This window comes from Dreissena polymorpha, chromosome 3, assembly GCF_020536995.1.
Source record: "Dreissena polymorpha isolate Duluth1 chromosome 3, UMN_Dpol_1.0, whole genome shotgun sequence".
Taxonomy (NCBI): Eukaryota; Metazoa; Mollusca; class Bivalvia; order Myida; family Dreissenidae; genus Dreissena; species Dreissena polymorpha.
The window spans coordinates 24,295,504-24,315,553 of NC_068357.1; the positions used below are offsets into that span (position 1 = coordinate 24,295,504).

Sequence of the window (20,050 nt, forward strand, 5' to 3'; positions counted from 1 at the left end):
TTATCCTCTACGAGGCAGCCAAATAGACGGCTCCCCTATGATTTTTTAAAAATGAAAATTGATAGTCGGCATTATTGACTCGGTAACTTGTGGAAATCCAAATAATATTAACAATCACGAAGATCCTTCAATGAGTGAAGCAGACAAACTCAATATTGTCTATGACCTTAATATTTGACTTGAACTTCCATGGATGTACTTAATATGGCATAGGAATGGATTAGACATGAGAAAGTAGGATACAAATGTACCTTCAAGTATTACCGTGAATAAGTATGAAGGACTCCAACCTTTATCAATGTCTTGATGACCTAAACATTTGAGGCAAATTTCATGAAAATCCTTCAAAGGGTATAGGACAAATTGAGAAAACACGAATGGTTTGGATTTTGGGCCATGTATTTGAACAAAAGGCGTTCCTAAAGTCGTCGAAGCAACAAAGCGAACTCGTTGAGACGACCGAATAACTTATTAAACGAGGTAACTAACTCGCAGCAATGACATACCATACCAATAAGAGTACAAAAGGTTTGAAAAGCATTCACCACCGCAAATATTTCCCCTTAATGTCATCCAAAATTATGTAAGCCCCTTCTTTATCAGTCATTTTTAGCTCGACTATTATATATAAAATATATATAGTGGAGCTATCCTACTCACCCGGCGTTAGCGTCTGCGTGTGCGTGCAAAAGTTTTCGTACTACCCCAATTATTTTCATTGTCACTTGACATATTGCTTTCATATTTTGCATACTTGTTTACCAACATGACCCCAACCTATAAACAAGAGCAGACAACTATATCAAGCATTTTGTCATAATTATGGCCCCTTTTCCACTTCGAATATGCAGCAAATGTTAAAATTTTCGTACTACCCCATTTATTTTCATTGTCCCTTGACATATTGCTTTCATATTTGCATACTTGTTTACCAACATTACCCCAGCCTATAAACAAGAGCAGACAACTCTATCAAGCATTTTGTCATAATTATTGCCCCTTTTATACTTAGAATATGCATATTATTGATAAATCTATGTTAAAGTTTGCGTACTTCCCCAAATATTTCCTATATCCTTTGACATATTGCTTTATATGTTGCATACTTGTGTACCAACATGACCCCAACCTATAAACAAGAGCAGACCACTGTATCAAGCATTTTGACATCATTATGGCCCCTTTTACACTAAGTTAATTGAACATTTTGCTTACATTGCCATAACTTCTTAATTTATGATCACATTTTATTATTACTTTGACAAAACAACACTTCCCTGAATACCACAATGGATTCCACCCAAACAATACCCCACGCCCCTACCCAGAATCCCTCCCCCCCCCAACCTCCCTCCCAATTTTTTTTAAAACATCATCTAATAAATTACCTCCCCCCCCCCCCCCACATTATACCCCCCTCTCTACCTCCCTACCCCCCCCCCCCCCCCCAAAAAAAAAATGTTTTGTCCTTTTTTATTTTTGAAAGATTGTCTTATAAATGACCACACCCCACATTATACCCCCTCTCAACCCGCCCCCCCCCCCCCCAAAAAAAATAAATAAATAAAAATAAAATAAATAATGTTTTTCCTTTTTTTATTTTTGAAAGATTGTCTAATAAATTATTGAATATGAACAATTTCTCCATGATGGCTTACGTTATAATGTCAAGCACTCGAATAGTCGAGCGTGCTGTCCTCTGACAGCTCTTGTTATGCACCCAGTAGGGTGGCATATAGCATTTGAACTGTCCGTCCGTCCATCCGTCAGAAAACTTGATATTTGGCATGCATGTGTATCTCATGGAGCTGCACATTTTGAGTGGTGAAAAGTCAAGGTCATCCTACAAGGTAATTGGTAAAAAAACTATTCCAAGGGAAGTAACAAGCTTTAAAGGGAGATAATTTGTATTTATCATTTGGCAGGTACAGATCATTTTTACAAGGGAAGGAATTTTATTTTAAAGGGATATAATCAAAAACAAAAATAAATCAATCAAAGCGGCGCAGTAAGGAGCATTGTGTTTCTGACAAACACATCTCTTGTTAAGCATGCGTTAAAACAACACGTATTTTGAGTTGCTGCCACGCGTTTATTATCTCAACCCCACGAAATACTCAGTCGTTAGGGCTCATAAACAATATCTGCCATCACAAGAAAATCCTACCAGATTTGGTAGGATTTAATTATTTTTGTTTCAGTATGATATTATGAAAAGTAGTATGATTTTCTTTAAAATTTCGAAAATAGTGTATAAGTTAAGGTTCATAATAAAAAATAAAAAGCCTTAGATCTGACAATAAATGTGGCCTCTACAGTGTTAACAAGGCAAATATTCATGACACACAACGGAAGACAGACAATTGACAAACGGTGATCACAAAAGTTCACCATGAGCAAAAATATTATGCTCAAAGATATTCACCATGTTTGAAGATGATATATTGAAAACTAATTGAGTAAACTAAATCAAGATATGATAACAACATTTGTACTCAGCAAGTGTAATTTAGATTGAACTAAAAATGTGACAAAGTGTTCACAATGTTTCACTATAAACAATTGTAGACATACACAAAAACTACCGACCCCTTGAGAGCCTTATATTTAAACAAACATTTTATATTTGGGACCGAAAAAAATTTGGGTACGAACAAAAAATTGGGGATGAAAAAAATTGGGTACGAAAAAAAAATTGGGTACGAAAAATTTTAGGTACGGAAAAAAAATTGGAGGAACGGGAAAGAAGTACCTGTGGGGAACTTGACCCACACTCGCACATTTTCGGCCCTTTCCGTCAAACATCAGATAAGTTCCTCGAAGGCAATAGTATGAATACACATTTCGGAAGCGGTAATGCGGTCCTACCTACGCGCGTCAAAATGTAAGCGAAATATGTTCACAAGTCTGTCAGGAATGATTGAATTAACGAAGAAAATCGTGTATTGATGTAAGTTTTTTTAAGAAATGTGCAGAAAATATATTAAACAAGAGCTGTGTTTGTGAAACACAATGCCCACTGCTGCGCAACTTTGAAGCCATATATTTTACCTTTGACCTTGAAGGATGACCTTGACCTTTCACCACTCAAAATGTGCAGCTCCATGACATACACATGCATGCCGAATATGGAGTTGCTATCTTCAATATTGCAAAATTTGACCTTTGACCTTGACCTTGAAGGATGACCTTGACCTTTCACCAATCAATATGTGCAGCTCTATGAGATACGCATGCACACCAATATTGAAAAAGTTATGGCTAATGTTAAAGTTTTTGGACAGACAGACAGGCGCTTTATATTTGACATTTGACCTTGAAGGATGACCTTCACCTTCACCTGTCACAACTGAAAATGTGCAGCTCCATGAGATGCACATGTATGCCAAATATCAAGTTGCTATGTTCAATATTAAAAAAGTTATGGCCATTAAAGTTTTCGGACGGACGGACAGACTGACACACTGACTGACTGACAGTTCAACTGATATAGGCCACCTTACCGGGGGCATAAAAAGCAATGGCGATATTTTCTCAGCAATATTTTTTCTCAGCCACATTATTGTTAATAGTTTGATATCACAAAATGAAAGTGAAAGTAGAACTGTCAAAAATGACAACCTGTCAACGTGTTGTTTTTGCTGGCATGAGAGGGCGATTATGTTCACATTTTGACCATAGGCTTTGTCAATGACCTTTATAGTATGGGTAGATTTAATATTATTTATTGCTATCATGTAACTGCATGATTGTGTATATGTTTACAATACACAAAGCATAAATAATGATATAAATATAATGATTGAGCTTATAATAATCTGAGAACTATAGCCAGGTCAATTAAGGACTTAAACTACAATTTTGTGTCCTGATTTCATGAAGAAATGACCATGCATGTCCTAGATTTCAAATTCAAGGCCCTGGTGTGACACATTGGTAGCATTACCTTTAAACTGTTACCAGGCTTATGAAATTAGTTTTTATTGAACTATCTAAGAAAATCTAAATCAGGCACTGATTTTTCTTGTTTTAATACAGTCATAGATCAGTTGTGGCCTCTGGGTAATGACCAATTTTTGCTTACTTGTCACACCCTTAAAACTTTCCACACGTCTATAATAGCAAATCTGGATTTAGGTGATCTTCAATGGTACATTTAAACTTTAGCTCTGTTTCAAGAGTGCTCGTAAAGTCCAGTCACATATTTAAATCTAGGCCATGTCAAAATCAAAGTGTCAAAGACAAATGAAAGATGCGTTCATTAATTATTGTCCAGTTGTTTACTACTGCTGTAAGTTTTTATAAAATATGACTCATTATCATTGTATATCAGGTTTAGCAGCCTTTTAGATAACAAAGTATGCTAGTTTTCAATGTCGCTTCTGGGAATCAAACCCGTGAGGCTTTTAGGAAGATTCTGAAATTTTCGATCCCTCGAGAGCAACCAAACCAAAAATTAAGTCAAATATTGCCGACTCGGTTTTTTGAGTCAGTTCATGAGGGATAATGGAGCTCGATTGGACATTGTTGGCTCTGGTACTACTTACATGTACCCCGGGTACTCTTAAGTATACTTACATGTACCCTGGGTACTCTAAGTATACTTACATGTACCCCAGGTATGGTAAATAAACGTAATTGTACTCGGTCCATATTAGACTGTACCCGAGTTGTATTCGCGCCCAAAATCCGATGTCGTAAAACGCGCAACCTATTATCTTAAACACACTTCTCTTCAAAAAACACTGCATCAACATGCTTTTTGAGTATGTGTTCCGATAATATAGAGGCCATTCTACAGAAAATTGACATAAATGTGCAGGGCTTAACACTAAGGCACGTCCGAACGACATTCACTGCCCGTACCTTGGTCCGGGCTAGCCAATGTCCCAGGAACATGCCCGACCGGTGGTGTGTATTTTGGGCGGGATTATATGTTCTATCAATAAACTGCGTTTTAAATAAGCTTTTCAAAGATGCAAAAATCTTAATACAGTACGATCAGATGACAATTAAATCCCAGAGTGAGTTCGGAGACAACAAACGGATCGTATCTCGAAATAGATTTGGAACCCCCTGATTGCAATCAAAAAGAGGCCGACAATTCAGAAAATCCCCGGCGGTTTTCCTGGTAAAACACGTCAGTACCTATTTTTAAACGGAATGCCGCTAGACACGGTTTTTGATTGGTTTCCTCGAAGTGACGTGTTTTCTCAATGAAAATACGTTTGAAACTAAAAGCCGGGATCGCCCAGGATCGTCCGGAATGATGAAGGTATAAAATTCGACATTAACACAAAGTAACTATAAAATTAATAGATATTTATCAATTTTAAATAATTTTAATTTGTTGTCATTATGGAAAAGTTATTCCATCCTTTAGACGATTAATAAATCCATTTAGAGGAAGATAGAGACTTTATTTAGATTAGAAGTGTTTTGACAAAAATTTTACGCAATTCAATTAGCAAAACTAATATTAATGGTCGATCCCGGCTTTTAGTAGAGAGTTAACCCTGTACAATTGTTACAACTATCGTAACACGTTATTTTGCTAAGATTCACTTACCATTTCTTGTAAGACGGTTACCCGGCAATCTAAGTAAAAAAGGTTTTAACGTTCATGTCGTTGTTTAAGTTTGGCTTTACGGGTGGGGATGGGAGTTCCTCGGATACGAAAAGAAAAGGGAAGGAGGAAAGTAAGAGAAAGTATGAGGAAATAAAAAAACAAGAAAATTTCTCCAGAAATGGCGTGAAGATTACAAATAGATGTCTTAAATAGATGAATATTGAATTCAATAGCATTAGTAAGGCAAGCTAATAAGAATGATTTCATCATAATTGCGCATCTCCAAGCACAAGAAAATACAAGTTGAATAAATATAAAGGTTTTTATAATACTTGGGTCAGGGCACATGAAAGATTGGTCAGGGCTAGTAGGTTCTGCATTTACTAGCCCGAACGGGCTAGTTGAAAAAAAAGTGTTAAGCCCTGATGTGTTTATTACAAAAAAATAGTCGACAACGACGGATTAAGGGTAAAATTTCCCGGGTACATTTTAGTATATTTACCGTACCCGGGATACATGTAAGTATACTTAAGAGTACCCGGGGTACATGTACGTAGTACCCGAGCCGACAATGAACAATCGAGCGATACTGGAAGGTGCAACATCTCTCACGCCCCCTAGCATCGCCTTTAGCAGTATTCAATTCTCAACAGGAAAGTGCTGGAGTCATTGATCCCGAGGGACAAGAAAAACAATTGATTAATGTTCGAAATAAATAATTTGATTAATGACAATTCTATTATTTGAGCCAGGTCACAGGAAAAGCGCAGTCAAATCAGTATCCAATTAAATTATTTGTTATTGTCAGAAAAACGCTTTTAAGCAAACAGCTTTCAAGCGACTGCAGGCTGATCTAGATCCAAACTGGCCACAATCGCCTTAATGTCTCTTTTACTGTGACACAATTCATTTAACTTTAAAATGATAAAAAGTACTAACACTAAGAAATAGTACAAACCAGTAAAGAGTTTGAAATCAATGTTGAATTTCAGGACAGCTTGGTGATCTGCAAATCCCCGATGAAATGTTGTTATCGGGTATCATAGTCATTCAATAAGTCGCAAAATGCTCGAATACAATTTATAAAGCACAATGTGACTTATATTGATAACTAAAAATACCAGTATGCCAGTTTTACCGTGTCAAGCTGTTACGATCCAGAAAGTCCTTCATTCACATCGAGTATATATCCTTCGAATTCCAACTATTGTTGTCATAAGCGGAGATTTAGTGAATAAATAATTCATATATCCTAAATGACAGCTTCTAAATAGCGAAACAAGCAAATTTATGCAGTAAGAAAGTTTTGAATCGAGACTCTCACGGGGGCGGCCATTGTTGAATGTTGAAACACGAACGACAACTCTGCTAGGAGAATGTTATCAATGACGAGCAATCTACTACGCATGGCGAATGCAAAAGGGAAGTAACTGAACAATCGAGTTATCTCAATCGGACTGGCTCGGTCTTTTACATAGATCGTCATTGTGAAAAATGTTTCTACGATTATGATACCTTGGACGATGCTGTTCGCATCGTCAAAAATAGAACAACAAGGTTCACTCAGAGATGTGTATTGATTTGTACTCAGGCAGCTGATAAGGGTCAGTTGGAGTAATTAATTGTGCATTCATGATTGGAATTCAAGTTATGAACAGTTTTTCGGCGTAGCTGCTTAACGTCACTTTTGACCTTAGGTGACCTTTAGGTTACATTCATAAAAATGCCCGCGGCTACCCACGAATGAATACACTTCATTTAGTCCATTGGCTGATTTGAGAATACCACTTGAACATTGGAAACATGGCCGCGTCTTTCTCACACTGTTTTACTGCGTGTTAAGCATGAAACAATTTTATCTCTTATGAAAAGGCATGATAGATAGAACAGTTTACACTCAACCTTTTTAAAAACAATACAATTTGTGCGTAGATTCTACACCTTCGTCAGTTCGCGGTTACTGTGTGTGAATGTAAGAGTTTATATACATGTCATCGCCGCGTCTTCACGACTACCTCATGTGCTGACCGGAGTTCGCGGCCAGTAAAAAAATCGTTATATAATAAAGACGCTATAGCGTGAACTAGGTGCACTGGAATTTTCTTTAGACCAGAAAGATGTTAAATGAAGATATCCAGCGATATAATTATGGTATGTCAATATAATAGATTCTTAATGTGTTTTCAACAATACCATGATAAATAGTATTTTTAATTAATTAAACAAGAATTATTAAGCATGAGCGCGATGATTCTCGATACTGTTAATACTCGAATCAAATAGCAATGCCCGACAAACCACTAAAACAGGTTTGTTCGAAGAACGCGCGTATAAATATTTAAAATATGTACGAATACTTCGCGTGTTGCCGGTTGACTCGTATGTTTTAATTTCACTTCCAGTATTTTTTGGTTTTCTGTTTTGTATCTATAGGTTTATGATCAGCAATATGTAATAAGGTAAAATAAGCCGCAAACACTCCGCGTAACATCCCGTACTGCGTGTGATGCAGCTAAGAACTGCACAGAAAAAGACATTCGCTATCCTTGATCTCATTCATTGAACTCTTTACCTTTCATAAACTCCAACCACAATCAACGCCGTATATACTTTTTAAAAGATATTTCTTGTTTCTTACTTAAGTACTTTTCTGCGAAATAAATAATACTACATTTTAACTTCGAGAATATTTAACTTGAGTGTAAACGAGGTTTTACTATAGCCATATAAGGAAAAATACTCCGCCCCCTGGTGGCCATGTTTTTCAACCAACCCAAACAATTGTCAAACTCGTCCATGATATAAATAGGATGAATCTTATGAGAAAGTTTCAAGAAGATCGAACAATAAATGTGGCCTTTAGAGTATTAACAAGGTTTTACAAAATCCATATATAGCCATATATAAGAAAAAATGTCCCGCCCCCCTGGTGGCCATGTTTTTCAAGCAACCGGAACCATTTGCATACATGTACAAGATACAATTGGGACAATCTGACAATGTTTGATGATGATCGGACAATAAATGTGGCCTCTAGAGTGTTAACAAGGTTTTACTATAGCTATATTATGAACAATTCCCAGCCCCCTTGGCGGCCATGTGTTTTAACCAACCGAAGCCATTTTCAACTCATCCAAGATATAACTGGGACACATCTTCTGACCAAGTTTCATGAAGATCGGACAATAAATGTGGCCTCTAGAGTATTAACAAGGTTTTACTAAACCCTGGTGGCCATATTTTTCAAGCAACCGGAACCATTTTCGAACATGCCCAAGATAGAATTGGGAGAAATCTTCAAACCAAGTTTCATGATGATTGGAAAATAAATGTGGCCTTAAGAGTGTTAACAATGTTTTACTATAGCCATATAAGGAAAAATGCCCCGCTCCCTGGCGGTCATGTTTTTCGACCAACTGGCATTATTTTCGAACTCGTCCAAGATATTATTAGGATGAATCTTCTGACCAAGTTTCATTAAGATTGGACAATAAATGTGGCCTCTACAGTGTTAACAATGTTTTACTATAGCCATATATAGCCATATAAGGAAACATGCCCCGCCACTTGGCAGCCATGTTTTTCAAGCAAACGTACGTAATCATTTTCCAACTCATCCAACATATCATCGAGACCATTCTTCTGACCAAATTTCATGAACATTTGACAATAAATGTGGCCTCTGGAATGTAAACAAGGTTTTACTATAGACATATAAGGAAAAATGCCCCGCCCCCTGGCGGCCGTGTTTTTCAACCAACTGGCATCATTTTCGAACAATTCAAACATATTATTGGGATGAATCTTCTTACCAAGTTTCATGAAGATTGGACAATAAATGTGGCCTCTAGAATGTTAACAAGGTTTTACTATAGCCATACATAACCATATAAGGAAAAATGCCTCGCCGCTTGGCAGCCATGTTTTTCAAGCAAACGTAACCATTTTCGAACTCATCCAAGATATCATTGAGACCAATCCTCTGACCAAATTTCATGAAGATTGGACAATAAATGTGGCCTCTAGTGTGTTAACAAGGCAAATTTTGACACCGCACAACGGACGACGCACGACGGACAAAAGGCGATTACAAAAGCTCGACATGAGCACTTTGTGCTCAGGTGAGCTAAAAAGTAATAATAACAACGGTAAAATTATTATACAACGTGGCTATGCTGTCATCACCAGGTTGGTTATGAAGGCAGGGATTTGATCCAGTTATGCTGGTTCCAGTCGACTCTCTGCGCGGAGGTTGGCGTCATGGGCGCTGCGACCGATAAAGCCAAAAGTTAAGTGTATCAGAAATCGCCGCCGGCTATTGCAGTTGTTAGTTTAGTTTAAACATATTTTATTTCCAAATTGACAATTACAGATGAATTACAATTCACAAAATATAATATGGAAAAAGGGTTGGACCTAAAGTTCTACATTATCGGGGGTATTTTCCTATTGCAATTGTTATCCAGTTACTAGTATTGCAGTTATTGCAGTTGTTGGACCGGAATGATGCCCTACTGTTCGGAAATTTAGCTAACAACTTTTAAATATGAAATAGTATTGAACTAATAAATTAACTGCCTGGAATTAACGACTTAATTGACAACTCGACTGGAAGACGATAGCTCCGCCCAATTAATAACATGGCCTTGTGGATAGAACACCATCACAAGCTTACACTAAAGTGGCGTCTATCCGTATGTATGACGCGATATTACCCATGATTTTGATTGATTTGTTCATCCCCTACAACACTGGTAACCGGGTTTTGTCACAACTTTTTTGTAATTTATGTATTAATACGGGCAAAAGCCCGCGAAGCGGGCGTTGACCGTTCATACATATGAACATTTATACATAAAATTACATACCACATATGGATGCGTCTCAAAAAAATTTGCCACGCGACATATATTTTCGCGATGCTATTTATGACCTTGAACAAATCAAAAACACTTTGACATATGCTAAATCATATGTAAATACATACATAAGGAAAAATTATATCAATGACATCATAATTGTGTAGCGAATTCGCACTAAATATTCTCGCATTATTTGTTTTTCTTCGCAACGAATTAAGTCATTGCTCAATTATCTCCCCTGAATACTCTTCTTCAGTGGGTATAAGCCGAAGACTGGTTCACTACATATAGTGACAGTCTTTACCAAACACAATTTACGTCAACATAACCCGTCTTAAATATATTGCCGAATCTCAGATTTGTTTAGAATTTATTTGCTTTGATCTTTTCGATATCTTATTGTTATTATTATCCTGACAAATCACAAACGCTTGTTAAAAAGTTATTTGTTTTAAACATTATAGTTGGCATCTCTAATCTTCCAGTATTCTCGCGGTATTTCAATAACGACACCCTACTGTTTATTTGTCAAATTCGTGACGCATTTTCCATTAGCTCTCAGAAAGAAGTTTTACGTGTGATCATGAGCAATATTCTGGTAAGTTGTCGTTGTAATCCATCAGAAACACATGTATTCACAAAATTTAAAGATATTCAGATCTAACATTTTAGTCTTTAGCTTTAATTTTTAACGTATTTACGCCTCGTCTGCTCGCACTTTACCGATATCCCGAAAGGTTACATATCACTATAATAAGTTTAGGCCTAAAACCACAAAATCCAATACCGTTGGATTTTCGTACCACAAGCTTACGTAAGAAATCTTCCAGATTCGATATAAACATAAAAACAAGACATTTATAAATTGTCTGCATTATTGACCAAATTTTAAGATATTTGTTGGTTTTCCGTTTTTAGAAGCTGTTCTGCCAAGGCAAGAGCTGGGCATCACACAAGCCATTCTATCCATCAAAACTGACAGTTTTGGTTTACAGGAATCAACAATGGAGGGATTCCTGAACTATCAAAATTTCCAAGCTATACACACAGTTATTATCTGTGGTGATCTTTAGGCCAACATTTTTTATTAAAATGATTTTCGGATTTTTTTGTCGGGTAGGAGGACGGAAAAAAAAAGATGGGTGACCAAATATGCACTCATTTTAAAAATGTTATGGTATGAAGTTCTTTTTACTAAGCAACCACAGTGATTTTTTTCAAACATGTTGATGTGCAAAATGATCATAATCAGACTGTAGGTCTTGATGTGCAGTTTTTAAATTAGTTTGAATTTTATAAATATCTTAACTATATATATATAAGTTCAAAATTTATGCAATCTTTTCACTTGTCTATAATAAACTTTTTGGTGAATTTTTGATGTTTTTTTTTTCACAAGGAATCCATATGTTGCATTAAAAATAATTTATCTCCACAAACAACCAATAAGCTATTGAGGTTTAAAAGAAACATTTATAGTTTATTGTCCAGTAAAAATCAATACCGCAGACAAATACAAATAGCATAATAAAACGCTTTTCAGGGGTTTCGCTGGCCCCCAAAAAGTTGTCGCCACTTTATCGCGGTGTGAAAACCGCCCGTAATTCAAACTTAATCAATAAGGACAATCATTTAAAGAACCTTACTACATTAATGAATAATGGCATTTACTATATTTTTATTACTCTGAGAAGTATATTAATACATAAATAACAATAAGTACCTTCATAAGTCTTAATATTAAAAGCTTTATTCTTATATAACTAACATTTTTTCCACTTGAGAAACCAGATAACCAACAAAATATAATAACGTTAGCAATAATGTAACAGTATGCTGCATAAATGTTTCAGAATTATTTTTTAAAACCTAGAATCACACAAATATATATCATCTGAAAGGAAAAATAAATCAAACATCAGAAAATAAAGCATCTCAATTCAAATTGTTAAGCACTTTATACATTTGGACATGATATACATCAACTTCTGATTATTATCAAATTTCACAAATTTTAAAACAACACCTTTTGTTAAAAGGTTTTCTGTTAGTTGTGATGGTTGATTTCCAGGTTCAATTAAATGAATATTTTTCACATCTTTTTCTTGATAGAAAGACCCAGGATAATTGCCACCATCCATTCTTGATTGTCTGAAATAACACAAAACATATTTGTACAAACTATATACAACAAATCAACACATAAATGTCACTATCTTTATATATGTCCGAATTTTAACATATCCGAAATATAGTACATCGAATGTACTTTTGATTTCAGAAATAGTTGGTATGTTAATTAAAATATATCGTTCCCAGAACATTTTAATAATGGAACTGTTAAACACAAATGCCTGTTGAAACAAGTTAACATGTGTTTTTGTCATGGTATTGATTAAAGAAATATCATCCCTAATAATCGTTATAATTATTGATCTTCGTGACAGTTTATCCCAGGATTACATTATTGATAGTTCAATGTCATAAAGGAGCTGTTAATCCGATAATAACCCCCATAAAATTGACTATTTTATTTGGACATTCATGGTTTGAAATCGTTTTAGAAACTGTTGATTTTGCGATTTTTGAACTTTTGGTACGAACCAGTTCGGAACAAAACCAAAGTTTCGTACCCATTGAAAATAACGAAAAAACACATATTATATGCACAAATTCGTCACTACAACTACATTAAACAACACATACAATTTTATTCTCTAAAATATGACTGTATTTGTGCGTAAAATATGGAATGTTTAAAGTTGATAGGCGTAAATGGGTTTCGCATTTCGAGCACCTGTTAAATGAAAATCGTTCTTTTCTTATTGCTTTCATAATATTTTTAGTCATTTTAATTCTATCAATTTTATAAAATTGTAAAGAAATAATAAAATATTTACTTACAAATCGATTCCATTCAGGATTTTATTTGACGGTTGCATAATTATTGGGAAATTAGCAGACTTTTCAGATTAAAGCGTTGTAGCGTTAATCAACTTCTTGCACAAACAATGATGGCGTAGCTGTTGGTAAATTCCAGCACATGTACACGATGAAGGTGGTTCGCGTATTAATGTGGGTAATTAAAACTGGGTTTATTATGATGATTTATAACTCATTTGAACTTTTTCTAAAACCCGGCAAGCGTTTCGTGTTTAAAAGCCACCTTTTGGCATCCGAAAAAATTTTTTTTTTTTTTTTTTTTTTTGGTTTCGTCAAAAATTGGAGTCGGCGGGTCCGAAAATCATTTTATTTAAAAATTCTGGCCTTATTGGTTCTGTTGGTTTACTTGGATGGGACATGTGTGAACTTTTATAGAACTTTGAAAAGTCTATATCTGTCTATCTATAAACAAAATTCAGCTATGGCATAATAAGATCAGATGTGCAAACAATGTCAAAGGGTTGTTAAATTAACAATGTGAAGGCAATTATGCTGAAAAAATATGAAAGTTCCAATGCAAATTTAGTCTGTATATTGACAAGTGTCTGCCAATAAATGTCAAACTAGTAATACAAAACTTACCACAAGTATGTAAAAGCACTAAGTACCTGTTGTGATCATTTTTAGTAAGATAGTGTAATTCTAAACAGTAGCAAATAACTTGTTTAGTAAATGCATAATGCACTTAATATGATTTCCTTTCTATTGTCTAATTAATAAATTGGTTGTTACTTGTTAATCCATGATAAATGTTTTATGGCTAGTAGAAAACCAGCATTGTTAATTTTGTAAAAGGTAATAAAATAACATCACTTTGTAATTTCATATAGGTAAATATTCTTGTACTGTAGGTTGATGACAGTGTTTTAGTATTACTCATTTTGTCACTATTATTTCTTGTGCAAATAAATGATGTGAAGTGTTTTGTATCTCCACACAATACCACATACCATTTTACATATGTACTGTGTTATGTGTTATTTGAATGTTTAAATAAAAATATATGGATGATATAACATGATGCATTCTAATATTTGCATTCAAATTGTAACTTTAGAGCTAAGTGTATGCAGTTTAGACTGAGATTTAAGAATTGCTACAAAATGGCTAGCTTTTTAGTGGCGACAAAATTTGAACTATTCAACAATAGTTTGCAAAGAAAATTAAAAACCTGCAAGATACCTGTATTTATTAAATATTTTAATTGCAAAACAAGTATGTTGTTATGCTGTTACAATCCTGTCAAATTTGTCAATCAAAATTGATTTGACACATCACATGATTTTGATTATGTTAAATCAGTGAACAGTATGCTAAATGAAACTGCTTAAGCAAGCTGTTATGTTGAATTGAGACATTTGATGAAACAAACTGTTTCCTGGGTAGACCAGTACTTAGTGTCTAAATGACATACCATGACGACGAAAGTCTACAAGACCTACTAGGTAGAACGAGAAATGTACTTCGACGTACAATTTTCACCGACCCTTGAAGGTTAGCCAATCAGAAGACACCTTACATCTGTTGCTTTTAGAGATATTTGACATTGAACATTATTATTATTATAATTTATACCAAATTATGCGACTATCAACCGCTAACTCATAGATAGTCTGCGTATTTATTGACCTGTCGTGGCGGAATTCACCTCTGACTTATGCAAGTTATGGTTATCACAAAATACGACCAACGGGGAGGTTATTATACATTATTTATCCCGTTAATGTTTGGTAACTGTTTGGTTACCGTTTGGAATTTCCTACACAGTAATGCGCTGGACAGTCGTGATACTCCGCCCCGCATGATCAATAAATACATATGCTGAATAATTTTAATTTTAAAAAGGTAACAGTTTAATCTTCTTAAAATATGTATATAATCTATTTCAAGACATTAAATACTTGAAACTTCTATGTGGTTTTTGCCATTCTGATATTTTTATTCATTTTGTCCTCAATTAAAAGAGATTTTAAACATTTATTATGAATAAATCTGAAGGAAAAGCGGCTCAAGAGACAAATGTTTTGATTGGCTGTTCAGAAAATGTGTACGTCGAAGTACAAACATGTATGTCGAAGTACAAATTGTACTTTGACGTACAAATATATACTTTGAAGTGTATTTTAAATTTGTATGTCGACGTACAATTATTGTACTTCGACGTACATTTCTCTTTTTACCTTGTAGGTCTTCTTGACTTTCAACCCAAATGGTACGCCATAGTATGTTTTTAGGGTTATCTTAAGAATGCCCCCACTTAAGGGATCAATACAGAGACCTCCCAGTCCCAGTGACTAAGCCAGTTAGCAGACACCCCATCCACTATACCACAGCCACCGAACCAGCTTTAAATTCCTGTGGCTAGAAAACAAAAACATTATAAGATGCTAGATCTTAAAGCTAAGAACATGTAACTCGTTTTAACATTGATTTTTTTGGATGCGTTACTTAATTATTGCAACAATTATAATATTTTGAACACAATCATGTCCATATATTTATTACAAATACATGGTTATAAAAAAAAACCTTAAAAACCTTTTGCCCGTAAATTAGGTAGCACCTATAATAATATTAAAATGCAAATACTATTAGATTATAATTATGGCTAGCTACATAACGGGTTTTTCGGTAAGTTATGAACGCCAATTACGCGTGTGCGTGTATCGTAACCTCTGCGATACTACGTGTAATGGTGGTATTAATAATAAATAACACTTTTATAATAGTATTTACCGATGTTATGTCCGAAAACATTAACACAAAAATGTTTCCACATGTTTTTGATACGAAATAGTGTTTTATAACCAGGATTTCTGTTAAGTAATTCAAGCTATCTGACGCCTAGCGGGTAAAGAAAACCCTCATGTTATTACATATAAAAGTAATATTTGTAATATAAAACATCGCTATTAGCACATTTATCAAGCATTATATAATTGTAAGTGCAAACAAACAAATCAGTTTGGTCATTTTCTGCAATACATTCACATTTTATAATGGGGAATTTGGTCAGGCTACACAATTAATCTTCGAGCATTAGACGCTCGAGTGGTTACCGACGTCCACCAAATTACCACATTGACTGGTGATACCAGTTTTAATAGCACGTATACGAAGGCATTTATCGATACGTTTTATGAAAATATTAACTAAATTCACTTATTTCTGACAAAATGGCAATTTAAAACGGAGATTTCGTTAAGCTACCCAAACAGCGTACCGACAGTTTATGATATTTTAAATATAAACGTGATATAAATCATATTTATTATTGCGTATTCGACATTAAATTGTATTAACCTTTATTACGAAAAGTGCTACACAGATAATAAGTTATACATGTATCATTTTCTGAATTAAATAACATAATTTCGGTAATCCATTGATTCTTTGACTATCAATTGTCAAAACTATGTTTACGCTTTGCAAATTCTATAAATTCAATGCCCTCAACGTATCTATCTGGGTACCGACTGTCCAAGTTCCGTGAACCATATTGACACATTTAAACCACATTTTGTTTACGTTTTTTTTAAGAAACGAAACGAAACTCGTTGAATAAAATGAAAATTTAGACATTCAGTTTGTCTTGGAAAATGGCACACTGTATATATATATATATATATATATATATATATATATATATATATATATATATATATATATATATATATATATATATATATATATATATATATATATATATATATATATATATATATATATATATATATGTAAATCATAACCGCCATATTAGGTAGTCAGTTACATCATAAAGCTCATTTCACCATCCATACTATTTTCGTATAGTTGAGTATAAAGATTGTCTACACGACCAGTTAAATGGTTCCGTCAGTCGTCATTCACCTTGCATCCATAAGAATTGTGTCAAAACGTTATGCGGATGAACACCAAAGCAAATAATTGCCACATGTTCTTTAACGTTTCTTCCCATCCGTGACAGCGTTATAACACCGTTATATTTAAATATTTTATTGGTTTTAAAGAGTGTATATGGCGTAATAAGATAAGGAATCAAATACGGATGAACACCATAGCAAATGATTGTTCTTAAAAGTTTCTTTCCATCCGTTATCACACCATTATATTTTAATATTTTGTAGGTGTTATAAGAGTGTTTATGGCGTAATAAGATGATGAAACGTTGTTTTAAAGGATCTTTAAATCACAGTAAAACATAAATATAATAACAATAAGAAAGAGCATACATATTGCTACTTTAAAGTATGTCTTTGAAATGTGTTATTACATAACTAGTTATGGAGAATGTGGTCGTCTCATACTGATCAATATGTTCTGCATTATTGTGCTCCCAATTAATATCACATTATTTGTCAGATAACAGTGCAATTTAGTATGACTGAAAACAAACAATTTGCTTAGCACGATTTTGGATGCAGATTCACGAATACTGTGTGAATTTGTCTAAAATCTCTAAATATTAAAAACACAAGACACTGCCATCATCGTACGTAGTCGTTTTTTTATTATGTTTTAATACTGTATATGTTTTAAATAGTTAATTTGGTGGTTTTATTTAGTTTTGTATACAGAGTTTCAATAATTTTCCAATAAATTATGTATTGTTGAAAGTATGTTAGTTCTAAAGACCCTAAAACTACGAATGTAAAATGTTGTTTGGAAAGTGAACAGGTTAAAATTCATAGTTTAAAAGTCGTTTTATAAAGAAGTTCTCAAGATAAACCATAACTTATACATAACCGCGTTCAATAAGCATGTAGTTTTTCACTACTAAATAATATTTGTAAATATAAGTGCTTATATGTTGTATCTGTCTTGACTGTATGGCATGTTTTAATATATGTATTGAGCTTGAAAGTAGACGTTATTTATTGGATAACACAGTTCGTAATCTCATGTCCTTAACTCTATATAGCAAAATTGTTAGATACCAAAAGTAACCAACTCTATGATGACTTTTTATAATAAGTGTCATACAGTCAGTCAACCAGTTTAGAATCACCCGGCAAAAATCGTTAATTCTTTTGACCACAATAATTTCTTTCGGGATTTAGTGTCAATGTGAGAAGATGTAAAAGTAAAGGGCACAATTTATTTTGTATGTTAACAGGTTAGGCCAGACGGCATATGCAGTTTTTTGTCAAAAATAGCCAATTAAAGTTCACCTTTCGGAGAATTATTAAAAATGATTCAACTTGCAGAATTAGTATTTAAAAACAGTGTCATGGTATTTGTTTTCAATCAGCAAACAGTTTATTTGAAATTAATAAAGCCTTCTATATCCATAAGCACATTTCAAAACATAACTCATTTAATCAGTTCCGGTTAACTTTTTGCCGCATTTATCCCCCCCCCCCATGTAAGCATAATACAAAAGCTTTCTTGCTAAAACTTTGTTAATTTATTCCTTTACCTAATGTTTACATTAGGCACTCACGTGTATCATTTTGTTTTTATTGGGGCATTATGGAAAATTAAATACAAATTAAAGAAAATACAACTGTTAAACATGTAAATTAAAGTAACACATCGTAAAAAAGAAAATTAAAACAGTATATTATATTCGTCTTTGTTTTTTCCCTACTAATACTGTAATTCACATTTTAGCAGAAAAATATTTTTCTATATTGCTATAAAACTGAAAAAAATCGCAATACAGAAATCTACAAAACATTCTAACTACATTGTCATTATCAACGTACATCGATTGCGGTCTCCTCGATTTTATTTGCACACGAGCTAGGGTGATTCTACAAAAAATGGGCAAGAGCTGTCACCCGCACATAAAATCACATTATATCGCAATTTTCATATATATCCTTCGAATAAACATGTATTCTGTTACAGGAACAATACCTTAAAAATACTACAAGTATAAATTGGTGTAAAAGATCACAGTTTTTTTAATAAATATAATCCCAACCCCCAAAGGTGGTGGAAAACCCCTTGTCACTTGGCTGGGGTAGCTCATTATAATATTATTTACAAGTATGAATCATTATATTTCAAACAAATTTAAGGCTTTAAAATGTGGTTGAAAGTTTAAAATAAAACAACTAAGCACATTATCTTACAAATGAAATACACAAAACATTTAAAATCCAACAACCTCTTTTGTCATCCAGTTTTTTGTCATTACCGAAATGAATGTGTGATGACAACAATAATTAAAATAGCAAGTATATTTGTAAAGCGCGAAAATGACGTCACTCAAGAATTCATTGGCGCGAATATTTTGAAAGCGGTATATGTACAGGAAGCTATAGAAGATGGCAGATCTATCGATGGTAAGTTGCAAATTTTCGTGCGTATGCTTTTTATACGTCATTACCGAACGGCCACTCATGTCCTTGTAAATGCATATTTGACCGTTTCATATGTGTATTACTATCAACGCATGTTACCTATTTACTATCCATGTTTAATAATAGCATCATCATAATCAACAGACGCTTATAGAAATGTTTTTTTGAAAAATGTCATTTCCGAAACGGTCATTACCGAAACGAATAAAATGTTGCGGTGATGACAAGAATGTTTCGAAGATGACATTAAACATGCAATCTTGAAAATATTTTATATTAGTAATCAAAGAGTACTGAAATTGCTGATTCGAACATGCATTATTAATTTAATGTTACTAATATCGCAATTCGAAATTGTCAAAGAT

The 20,050-nt window shown here is 33.9% G+C and overlaps 1 protein-coding gene across 1 annotated transcript in view; it reads left to right on the forward strand.

The window, feature by feature from the left end:
* The window catches only part of LOC127873303 (serine/arginine-rich splicing factor 4-like), a 252,711-nt gene that overhangs the window by 161,040 nt on the left and 71,621 nt on the right, over positions 1 to 20,050 (forward strand). The gene's annotated exons all lie outside the window — the stretch shown is intronic.